Source organism: Phocoena phocoena, chromosome 1 (assembly GCF_963924675.1).
Source record: "Phocoena phocoena chromosome 1, mPhoPho1.1, whole genome shotgun sequence".
Classification (NCBI taxonomy): Eukaryota; Metazoa; Chordata; class Mammalia; order Artiodactyla; family Phocoenidae; genus Phocoena; species Phocoena phocoena.
In genome coordinates this window covers 154,048,754-154,061,535 of record NC_089219.1, presented here as the reverse complement: position 1 = coordinate 154,061,535, position 12,782 = coordinate 154,048,754, and the positions used below count along the sequence as shown (strand labels likewise).

The 12,782-nt window shown below is 41.6% G+C and overlaps 1 pseudogene; it reads left to right on the top strand.

Annotated features, from left to right (window-relative positions):
• The first annotated feature begins 3,595 nt into the window (after nt 1-3,595).
• LOC136129903 (annexin A2-like) lies at nt 3,596-4,533 on the top strand (annotated as a pseudogene).
• Nucleotides 4,534-12,782: the final 8,249 nt, after the last annotated feature.

The window sequence follows — 12,782 nt, the reverse complement described above, 5'->3', positions numbered from 1 at the left end:
AAATAGAACAAAGGAAAGAAATAAACAAGGAAAAAACACAGAACAACAAAAAGGTAATATAGAAATAGAAATATAAAAAAAATTAAAAACTAAATAATAATTAAAAAAAACAACAGCAGAACAGAACAAAGCATTAAAAAATTACATTTTTCTGGTGTTTCAGCTGTCCTTGCCCCAACTGTGAGTCACTGCTAACCTCCACCTCCCCAGGAGGCCCTCAAAAACCTCTAGGTAGGTCTCTAGTCCCTCTGTGGGCACTATGGGTGCATCTCAGACTCTGACGTGGCCCAACTTCCACAGGTACTAATCCCCAAAGTCCACAGCTGCTAGAGCTAGACCAGTTTCAGTTGTGGGAACACTCATTGTCCATTCAGATATTCCATAGATGCAGGGTTTACCAAGCTGATTTTGGGGTTTTAAACTGCAGTTTGTGCAGTGTCACAGAAAGATTTTCATTCCTCTTCATTAGTTGCCCTGCCCCTGGGACTCAGCTGTGGTTTTAGTTCCACCTCTGCATGTGGGCCATACACAGGAGTCTGCTCCCAAGGCTGCCCTGGAACACTCTGTTCTGCCCTGGTGAGGACAGGGCATGGAGATTGCATGACTGCCTGTGTCATAGGGTCCCTGGTGGCAGCAGGTATGCAGGAAAGCTGGCGGCCATGGATGCGAGAGATCCAGCCCTAGTGGAAGACTTTCCTATCACCTGGCAGCCAGCATGAGAAGGTCAGCCCTGGTGGGGACTTTTCCTAGCACCTGGCAGCAAGTGAAAGAAGGCCAGCCCTAGTGGGGGCGTTTCCTAGTGCCTGGTGGGACAGGGGACTGACATGTGGGGAGAGAGAGGCTGCAATGGCAGCTCCACCCCCTGTGCATCACTCAACAGTGGTGCCTTGCTTCTATGGCAGTCTGGGTTTCTTCCACAAGCATTTCCAGTTGTAGATTTCCTCCCTCCCGTCCCCTCAGGCTGTCTCCTCACAGCCAACAGCTTTTCTCCCCTTGGGTTTTCTCTCTAGTCCCCACGTTCAAGCTCTCAGCCCCAGTGTGCACCGGTGGACACATGTCCCAGTCTGGGGCATGCAAGGCTGTGTCACAGACTGTCTGTGTAGGTCTCACTCTGTCCTGTCTGCCAGAGACTGTCCATTTCACCCTCCTCTGACAGCCACAGATATTCCCCTTCTGTCCCAACTGATTTCCCCATCGGTGAGGAGGCTTCCCTGAATGAGGGAACCTCTTCTCTGCTTCAGTTCCCCCCCAGGGGTACAAATCCCATCCCATTTCCTCTCCTCTTCTTTTACCCTTCTTTCTTTTGTCCTACCCAGTTATGCGGGGATCTTTCTTGTCCTTTCCAGTGTCCAAGGTCTTCTGCTAGTGTTCAGGCGGTGTTCTGTGAGAATTGTTCCATCTGCAGATGTATTCTTGATGCATTTTTGTAGAGAGATGAACTCCACATTCTCCTACTCCTCCACCATCTTGGTGAAATCCAGCATAGTACTTTAGTGATTGATCCTCTCACTAAGGAAACCCAAAAATGCTGGACAAAATAATTAAAACCTATTTTTAAACGCATCAATAGACTGGGGAAAAATTACAGGTAAATTCAGAAGCCTTAACATCACATAAAAGCCAGAAATATAAGCCTGTACTAATTTCAGCATTTATAATGAGTTTCAATTTTCACAAATCTTGCAAGGCATGGAGGACTTGTCAAATGTAAAAAGTCTAACAGGAGTCCACACTCCCAGTATAATCCCATAAACCTGGAACCCAAAGGCTACAATTCATCATAAGGGTGAATTAAAAATAAGTCTGTGCTCTACCAACCTGCCTTAAACCTGGCACTGAATAGAAGGGAGAAAAACATCTCTCTTGAGAATTAGTAACTACCAGCTAGCCCTTGTGCAGATTTGCTGCACAAAATTCACACTATCTTGATGGTTCAAAAAACCTACATCCAAATATTTAATTTTTGTGTGATCCTGAGCTGGCAGTGTCCTGAGGTGCCTGGCAGTAGCAAATGGAAAACAGTCCCAAAGGAAAACATTTCAATCTAGGCATCAGAGAATTCCCACAGGTATAGGTTTAAGAAACATGAGCTTACCTAAAAAAATCACAAAACACAAGGAAACAAGACACCATGAGTGAGGTCCCATAAGGGAAAAAGTAGAGGGCATATAGTTGTTCACAAGCTGGGGCAATTTTGCCCTCCAGGAGACATTTTTGGCTGTCACAATTGGGAGGGGAATGTGTGTGCTCTTGGCATCTAGTATATAGAGGTCAGGGATGCTGTCAAACATCCTCTAAAATGCAGGATGGCCTCTTACAATAAAGACTTATCTGGCTCAAGATGTCAATAGTGCTAACGCTGAGAAACCCTGAGATATCAGAATCATGCCTGCAAAGCTTCTATTTTTGAATCATCTGAAAAAAAACATATATAATAAGTATAAACTTAAGGAAAATGAAAGAAGAAATTTAAAATATGCATAAAGAGCAAGGGAATATATTATCAAGCAGATTTGAAGAATGCAATAAAATTTCTAAAAATGAATTAAGTAAAACAATTGAAATAAAAATTTCAGTGGAACAAACATTTTGAAAAATAGCTTGGAATTATCTAGTAAAATTAAAGGTATACATAACCTGTGACCCAAAAATTCCACTCCTAATACATAGCCTTAAGAAATTTATGCACATGTGTTTCAATATACATATACAATGATGTTCATGGCAGCATTGTTGAAAATAGTCTCCACAAAAAGGGGAAAGAACTAATCCAAATATTCTTCAAAAATAGAATAAAAAATTATAATATTCTCATGAACTATACTACTTCCCAGCAGGGAAAGTTAGTGAACCACGGGTACAAACATGGATTAATTTTTAAATATTGTGTTGAATAAAAGATGCAAGACCCATAATACAGAGTGTTACATTAAAACAAACAATAATTGATATAGCTGGTAAACTATAAAGAAAAGCAAAGAAATGATTACACTAAAGTCACAGTGATAATTATCTCTGGTGGAAGCAGTGGTGGTTGGGGATCAGAAACAGAGACACAAGGGACTTCTGGACTATTGATAATGTTCCATTTATAGGGTGATTATTTGGTATTTGTTTCATAATTAATTGTTAAGCTATACATTTATATTTTTGCACTTTTCTGAATTGTGTTACATATTCTCAATGCAAAAAAAAAGTTTAAAAAATGAAGTGGACAGGTTTAACAGCAGCTTAGACAAAGCTGAAGTGAGAATTACTGTATTGGAAGACAGATCTAAAGAAATTGTCCAGAATGCAGTTCAGAGAGACAAAGAGATAAAAAGTAGGCAAGAAAGATTGCATTGGAATTCTAAAAGACATGAGACAAAAAAGGGGCAGTATTTGAAGGGGTTGATGGCTAAAAATTTCTCAGAACTGAAGAATAGATAACTGACAAAATTGGGAAGCCCAGGTAATCACAAGCAGTTTAAATAAAAAGTAATCCACACCTATAGCACATCATAGTGAAACTTTCCAGAATGTCTAAAATTAAAAAAAAAAAGTCCACATATGGGAATGCTCATAGCTCTTGGTATGTGGCCCAGCTTCTGTCAAAATGTCTACTGCTTATGAAATTTTGTACAAGCCTAGCCTGAAGGGTGATTACATTACACCCTCAAGTACATACAGGTCAGTCGAAGCGTAGAACTCTGATGCTGAGTAGAATGCTTTGAACATTGAAACGGCCATCAGGACCAAAGGTATAGATGAAGTTACCATCATCAACATCTTGACCAAATGCAGCAATGAACAGAGACAGGATATTGCCTACCAGAGGAAGACCAAAAAGGAACTTGCATCAACACTGAAGTCAGCCTTGTCCAGCCACCTGAAGATGGTGATTTGAGGCCCATTGAAAACACATGCTCAGTATTATGCTTCTGAACTGAAAGCCTCCATGTAGGGGCTGGGGTTTGATAAGGACTGCCTCATTGAGACCATTTGCTCAAGGACCAACCAGGAGCAACAGGAAATTAACAGTCTACAAGGAAGTGTATAAGATTGATCTGGAGAAGGACATTGTTTCTGACATATCTGGTGACTTCTGCAAGCAGACGGTTGCCCCTGCAAAGGGTAGAAGAGGAGAGGATGGCTCTGTCATTGATTTTGTATTGATTGACCAAGATGCCTTCGATCTCTATTGTACTAAAGAGAAGAGGGGAGGAACTGAGGTTCTCAAATGGATCAGCATCATGATCAAGTGGAGTCTGTGTCACCTCCAGAAAGTATTTGAAAGGTACAAGAATTATGGACCTTATAACATGTTAAGCAGCATCAAGAAAGAGGTCAAAGGAGACCAGGAAAATGCTTTCCTGAACCTGGCCTAGTGTATTCATAATAAGCCCCTGCATTTTGCTCCATGAAAGGCAAGGGAACTCATTATAAGGTGTTGATTAGAATCATGGTCTCCAAATTGCTGTACTACTACATCCAGCAAGACACCAAGAGTGACTACCAGAAAGTGCTCTGTACCTGTGTGGTGGGGATGACTGAAGCCTGAGACTGTCTGAATGTCTAGAAGTAGTGCTTCTATGCTTCTAGCTAACAGTTCTAGAAAATCAGCTTGCTACTAACAGCCCCCTTGTGCCCATTCCCTATGAGGATGATGTTAGTATTGCTCCCCTTGGCCCCAACCTTATTTTAGTTGCCTAAGCATTGCCTGCCTTTCCTGTCTAGTCTCTCTTTCAGCCAAAGAAATGAATATTCCAAGGAGTTGGAAGTGCAATCTATGATGTGAAACACTTTGCCTGTTGTGTACCTTGCATAAATAGATGATAAACTAAATTTTTATTTTAAAAATTAAGAGAAAAGAAAAGATATTAAAAGCAGTCAGAGAGAAAAGATATATAACCTTCAAGTAAATGACAATTACATTAACTCCTTTTTTCATCAATAGTGAAAGCTAGAGAACAGTACAACAATATTCCTAATGTGCTAAAGAAAAAATAAGTCTATTCCTAGAATTATTAAACTTAGTGAAAATAACATCCATGAAAGAAAGAGATCTAAAAACATTAAATAACTCATGGATTAAAGAGTAATTATAATTGAAATTAAAAATATTTAGAAAGGCTTAGAGACAAAACACTACATGTCAAACTTGTGAAATACAACTAAAGTGGTACTTTAGAGAAAAATTATAATCTTAAATGCTTATATTAGAAAATAAAACAGAAGGGGGATCAATATGGTGGTGGAGTAGGTCGTGGAGCTCACCTCCTCCCACAAATACATCTCTGTGTGGAACAATTCTCATAGAATATCTACTGAACACAGGCAGAAGACCTCAGACTTCTGAAAGGGCAAGAAAAGCTCCATGTAACCAGGTATGACAAAAGAATAAAGAAAAAGAGAGAGAGAGAATGGAATCGGAATAGGACCTGTGCCCCTGGGAAGGAGCCATGGAAGAAGAAATGTTCCCACACCCTGGAAAGTCCCCTCACTGGCGGGGAGACAAGCCAGGATAGAGGGGGAATTTTGGAGCCTTGGAGGAGAGCATGACAACAAGTCTGTGGAAGGCAAAACAGAGAGAGACCTTCACAGATGGTCGATACCACCACTGTGCACTCCCCAGCCTGAGATGCTTGTCCCCGGTGTGGTTGGGGGCTGAGTGCTAAAGCGTGGGCTTCAGAGGTCAACTTGGGGAGAGAACTGGGATTGGCTGAGTGGAGACAGCCTGAAGGGGCTGGAGCAGGGTGTGGCTGCAACTGAGGGTATATGCAGAAGAAGCCTGAGCCAGCCAGAGTGGCAAGGCACCATTGTTGGGGGGTGCTCAAGGAGAGGGGTGGGACCACGTAGGAAATTCTTTCCCCATTCAGGCTGTCAGGTAACAGGATGGCCTATACAAGCTCTGGGGGTGGGCGTGAGCCCCCACTGCCATCATGGGCTTCGGAGGTGGGTGTGGGTCCCTGCCACTTCTGAGAGAATCGGGAGTGAGTGCCAATCACTGTCCCCACCCTGTCATGGGTCCAGGGAGTGTGCTCAGACTGCTGCCACTGCTGAGAGACCCATGAGCAAGAGTCAATTGCTGCCCCTGCTGTTGCAGCCCCTGGGAGTATGCATGAGCCACCACATCTGCACACCCCCTATCAAGGGGATAACAGCCAGGACATGCTGAGGAAAGAGGTGGAAGGCATCCAAACTAAAAGCAGCTCTCATGCCAAAAATATTAAACCCACACAAGTTACACAGGGATGCTCCCACGTATATCTAGCCTTCCAAGACTACAGTAGATAACTGTTTCTCCTAAACTCACAGAGTAAGGGAAACGGAAGTAAAATGAAGAAGCAGAGAAACCACTCCCACTTAAAATACCAAGAGAATTTCCCTGAAGGAACAAACAATGAGACAGACCTCTTCAGTCTAATAGACACCGAGCCAAAAAGGGGTAATGAAAACACTGACGGAATTAATAAAGGCTATCAACAGAAATGCAGAGTACTGTTAAAAGGAATGAGAAAATATAAGGAGGAGGCAAGAAAAATTAGAAAATTCATTTGCTGAGACAAAAGCTGAACTAAAGGCAATGAATAGCAGAATGAATAATGCAGAAGAATGAAGAAGTGATCTGGAAGATAGAATAATGGAAATCACCTAATCAGAACAGCAGACAGAAAGACAAATGAAGAAATATGAAAGCCATATATGAGACCTATGGGATAATATAACAAGCCAATCTACACATAATAGGGATTCCAGAGGGAGAAGAAAGAGAAAAGGGGATTGAAAATGTATTTGAAGAAATTATAGCTGAAAATTTCCCAAACCTAAAGAAGCAAACAGATATCCAGATACAAGAAGCACAGAGAATCCCAAAGAAGATGAACCCAAAGAGACCTACACCAAGATACATTATACTGAAAATGACAAAAATTAACAAGTTTTAAAAGGGAATAATCTGCAACCTGGAATACTCTACCCAGCAAGATTATCATTTAGAATAGAAGGAGAGAGAAAGAATTTCTCAGACAAGCAAAAACTAAAAGAATACAGCAATACTAAACCTATCCTACAAGAAATAGTGAAAGGTCTTCTCTAAATAGAAAAGAAGGAAGAAGAAATAGGAAATCACAATTGGAAAGTAAATCACTTAAATAAGCCAGTATACAGATCAAAAAGGAAAAAAGAAATCCATCTGTGAAAACAATGATAAACACAAGGAACAGCAAAAGGATAAACATGAAGATGTAAAAAAGGACATCAAAATCATAAAGTGTGGGGGAAGAGAGTAAAAAATGTAGATTCTTATTATCTTTTTTTAGAATTTGTTTGAGCCTACATAACTATCCATCTAAAGGAAGCAGATATAGGAAGGGGTTAACATACTTGAAAAAAGGGGTAATCACAAATCAAAAACATAAAATAGATGCACAAAAAACAGAAAGAAGAGAACACAACATAAAATAAAAGGAAATCATCAAACCACAAAAAGAAAAAGAAAGGAGCAAAGGAGAAACAGAATCAACAGGAAAACAGGTTTAAAATGACAATAAAGAGGCGGGGAAGGGCTTCCCTGGTGGCACAGTGGTTGAGAGTCTGCCTGCCGATGCAGGGGACACGGGTTCGTGCCCCAGTCCGGGAAGATCCCACATGCCGTGGAGCAGCTGGGCCCGTAAGCAATAGCCACGGTCACTGAGCCTGCGCGTCTGGAGCCTGTGCTCCGCAACGGGAGAGGCCACAACAGTGAGAGGCGCGCATACTGAAAAAAAAAAAAAAGAGAGAGAGGGGGAAGATGGCGGAAGAGTAAGACATGGAGATCACCTTCCTCCCCACAGATACATCAGAAATATATCTACATGTGGAACAACTCCTACAGAACACCCACTGAACGCTGGCAGAAGACCTCAGACCTCCCAAAAGGCAACAAACTCTCCACATACCTGGGTAGGGCAAAAGAAAAAATAATAAACAGAGACAAAAGAATAGGGATGGGACCTGCACCAGTGGGAGGGAGCTGTGAAGGAGGAAAGGTTTCCACACACTAGGAAGCTCCTTCGCGGGCAGAGACTGTGGGTGGTGGAGGGGGGAAGATTCGGAGCCGCGGAGGAGAGCACAGCAACAGGGGTGCAGAGGGCTAAGTAGAGAGACTCCCGCAGAGAGGCTCGGTGCCAACCAGCACTCACCAGCCCGAGAGGCTTGTCTGCTCACCAGCCGCGGCAAGCAGGGCTGGGAGCTGAGGCTCGGACTTCGGTCGGATCACAGGGAGAGGACTGGCGGCGTGAACACAGCCTGAAGGGGCTAGTGCACCACGGCTAGCCGGGATGGAGTCCAGGAAAAAGTCTGGACCTGCCAAAGAGGCAAGAGACTTTTTCTTCCCTCTTTGTTTCCTGGTGCGCGAGGAGAGGGGATTAAGAGTGCTGCTTAAAGGAGCTCCAAAGACGGGCATGAGCCGCGGCTATCAGCGCAGACCCCAGAGACAGGCATGAGATGCTAAGGCCACTGCTGCTGCCACCAAGAAGCCTCTGTGTGAGCACAGGTCACTATCCACACCTCCCCTCCCGGGAGCCTGTGCAGCCCGCCACTGCCAGGGTCCCGTGATCCAGGGACAACTTCCCTGGGAGAACACATGGCGCGCCTGAGGCTGGTGCAACATCACGCTGGCCTCTGCCTCCGCAGGCTCGCCCCACATCTCTACCCTCCCTCCCCCCGGCCTGAGTGAGCCAGAGCACCCGAATCAGCTGCTCCTTTAACCCCATCCTGTCTGAGCGAAGAACAGATGCCCTCCATGACCTACATGCACAGGCGAGGCCAAATCCAAAGCTGAACCCCGGGAGCTGTGTGAACAAAGAAGAGAAAGGGAAATTTCTCCCAGCAGCCTCAGAAGTAGCGGATTAAAGCTCCACAATCAACTTGATGTACCCTGCATCAGTGGAATACCTGAATAGGCAATGAATCATCCCAAATTGAGGAGGTGGACTTTGAGAGTAAGATATATTATTTTTTCCCCTTTTCCTCTTTTTGTGAGCATGCATATGTATGCTTCTGTGTGAGATTTTGTCTTTATAGCTTTGCTTTCACCATTTGTCCTAGGGTTCTGTCCATCTGTTTTTTGTTTGTTTGTTTTACTTAAAAAATTTTTTTTCTTAATAATTATTTTTTAATTATTTTATTTTATTTTATTTTATCCTCATTCTTTCTACTTTTTCTCCCTTTTATTCTGAGCCATGTGGATGAAAGGCTCTTGGCACTGCAGCCAGGAGTCAGTGCTGTGCCTCTGAGGTGGGAGAGCCAACTTCAGGACACTGGTCCACAAGAAACCTCCCAGCTCCACGTAATATCAAACAGCGAAAATCTCCCAGAGATCTCCATCTCAACACCAACACCCAGCTTCACTCAACAACCAGCAAGCTACAGTGCTGGACACCCTACACCAAACAACTAGCAAGACAGGAACACAATCTCATGCATTAGCAGAGAGGCTGCCTAAAATCTTAATAAGGCCACAGACAGCCCAACACACCACCAGACATGGACCTGCCCACCAGAAAGACAAGATCCAGCCTTATCCATCAGAACACAGGCACTACTCCCCCCCACCAGGAAGCCTACACAACCCAATGAACCAACTTTAGCCACTGGGGACAGACACCAAAAACAATGGGAACTACGAACCTGCAGCCTGCAAAAAGGAGACCCTAAACACAGTAAGATAAGCAAAATGAGAAAACAGAAAAACACACAGCAGATGAAGGAGCAAGATTAAAACCCATCAGACCTAACAAATGAAGAGGAATAGGCAGTCTACCTGAAAAAGATTTCAGAATAATGATAGTAAAGATGATCCAAAAGCTTGGAAATAGAATAGAGAAAATGCAAGAAACATTTAACAAGGACCTAGAAGAACTAAAGAGGAAACAAGCAATGATGAACAACACAATAAATGAAATTAAAAATACTCTAGAAGGAATCAATAGCAGAATAACTGAGGCAGAAGAACAGATAAGTGACCTGGAAGATAAAATAGTGGAAATAACTACTGCAGAGCAGAATAAAGAAAAAAGAATGAAAAGAACTGAGGACAGCCTCAGAGACCTCTGGGACAACATTAAATGCACCAATATTTGAATTATAGGGGTCTCAGAAGAAGAGAAAAAGAAAGGGAGTGAGAAAATATTTGAAGAGATTATAGTTGAAAACTTCCCTAATATGGGAAAGGAAATAGTTAATCAACTCCAGGAAGCACAGAGAGTCCCATTCAGGATATATCCAAGGAGAAACACACCAAGACACATATTAAACTGACAAAAATTAAATACAAAGAAAACATATTAAAAGCAACAAGGGAAAAACAACAAATAACATACAAGGGAATCCCCATAAGGTTAACAGCTGATCTTTCAGCAGAAACTCTGCAAGCCAGAAGGGAGTGGCAGGACATATTTAAAGTGATGAAGATTACTCTACCCAGCAAGGATCTCATTCAGATTCGATGCAGAAATTAAAACCTTTACAGACAAGCAAAAGCTAAGAGAATTCAGCACCACCAAACCAGCTTTACAACAAATGCTAAAGGAACGTCTCTAGGCACGAAACACAAGAGAAGGAAAAGACCTATAAAAACAAACCCCAAACAATTAAGAAAATGGTAATAGGAACATACATATCAATAATTACCTTAAATGTAAATGGATTAAGTGTTCCTACCAAAAGACACAGACTGGCTGAATGGATACAAAAACAAGACACATATATATGCTGTCTACAAGAGATCCACTTCAGACTTAGGGACACCTACAGACTGAAAGTGAGGGGATGGAAAAAGATATTCCATGCAAATGGAAATCAAAAGAAAACTGGAGTAGCAATTCTCATATCAGACAAAATAGACTTTAAAATAAAGACTATTAGAAGAGACAAAGAAGGACACTACATAATGATCAAAGGATCGATCCAAGAAGAAGATATAACAATTGTGAATATTTATGCACCCAACATAGGAGCACCTCAATACATAAGGCAAATGCTAACAGCCATAAAAGGGGAAATCGACAGTAACACATTCATAGTAGGGGACTTTAACACCCCACTTTCACCAATGGACAGATCATCCAAAATGAAAATAAATAAGGAAACACAAGCTTTAAATGACACATTAAACAAGATGGACTTAATTGATATTTATAGGACATTCCATCCAGAAACAACAGAATACACATTTTTCTCGAGTGTTCATGGAACATTCTCCAGGATAGATCATATCTTGGGTAACAAATCAAGCCTTGGTAAATTTAAGAAAATTGAAATTGTATCAAGTATCTTTTCCGACCACAACGCTATGACACTAGACATCAATTACAGGAAAAGATCTGCAAAAAATACAAACACATGGAGGCTAAACAATACACTACTTAATAATGAATTGATCACTGAAGAAATCAAAGAGGAAATTAAAAAAAAACCTAGAAACAAATGACAATGGAGACACGATGACCCAAAACCTATGGGATGCAGCAAAAGCAGTTCTAAGAGGGAAGTTTATAGCTTTACAAGCCTACCTTAAGAAACAGGAAACATCTCAAATAAACAACCTAACCTTGACCTAAAACAATTAGAGAAAGAAGAACAAAATACCCCCAAAGTTAGCAGAAGGAAAGAAATCATAAAGATCAGATCAGAAATAAATGAAAAAGGAATGAAGGAAATGATAGCAAAGATCAATAAAACTAAAAGCTGGTTCTTGGAGAAGATAAACAAAATCGATAAACCATTAGCCAGACTCATCAAGAAAAAAAGGGAGAAGACTCAAATCAATAGAATTAGAAATGAAAAAGGAGAGGTAACAACTGACACTGCAGAAATACAAAAGATCATGAGAGATTACTACAAGCAACTCTACGCCAATAAGATCGACAACCTGGAAGAAACACACAAATTCTTAGAGATGCACAACCTGCCGAGACTGAACCAGGAAGAAATAGAAAATATGAACAGACCAATCACAAGCATTGAAACTGAGACTGTGATTAAAAATCTTCCAACAAACAAAAGCCCAGGACCAGATGGCTTCACAGGCGAGTTCTATCAAACATTCAGAGAAGAGCTAACACCTATCCTTCTCAAACTCTTCCAAAATATAGCAGAGGGAGGAACACTCCCATACTCGTTCTAGGAGGCCACCATCACCCTAATACCAAAACCAGAAAAAGATGACACAAAGAAAGAAAACTACAGGCCGATATCACTGATGAACATAGATGCAAAAATCCTCAACAAAATACTAGCAAACAGAATCCAGCAGCACATTAAAAGGATCATACACCATGATCAAGTGGGGTTTATCCCAGGAACGCAAGGATTCTTCAATGTACACAAATCAATCAACGTGATACACCATATCAACAAACTGAAGGAGAAAAACCATATGATCATCTCAATAGATGCAGAGAAAGCTTTTGACAAAATTTAACACCCATTTATGATAAAAACCCTCCAGAAAGTAGGCATAGAGGGAACTTTCCTCAACATAATAAAGGCCATATATGACAAACCCACAGCCAACATCTTCCTCAATGGTGAAAAACTGAAACCATTTCCACTAAGATCAGGAACAAGACAAGGCTGCCCACTCTCACTACTCTTATTCAACATAGTTTTGGAAGTTTTAGCCACAGCAATCAGAGAAGAAAAAGAAATAAAAGGAATCCAAATCAGAAAAGAAGTAAAGCTTTCACTGTCTGCAGATGACATAATACTATACATAGAGAATCCCAAAGATGCTACCAGAAAACTACTAGAGCTAATCA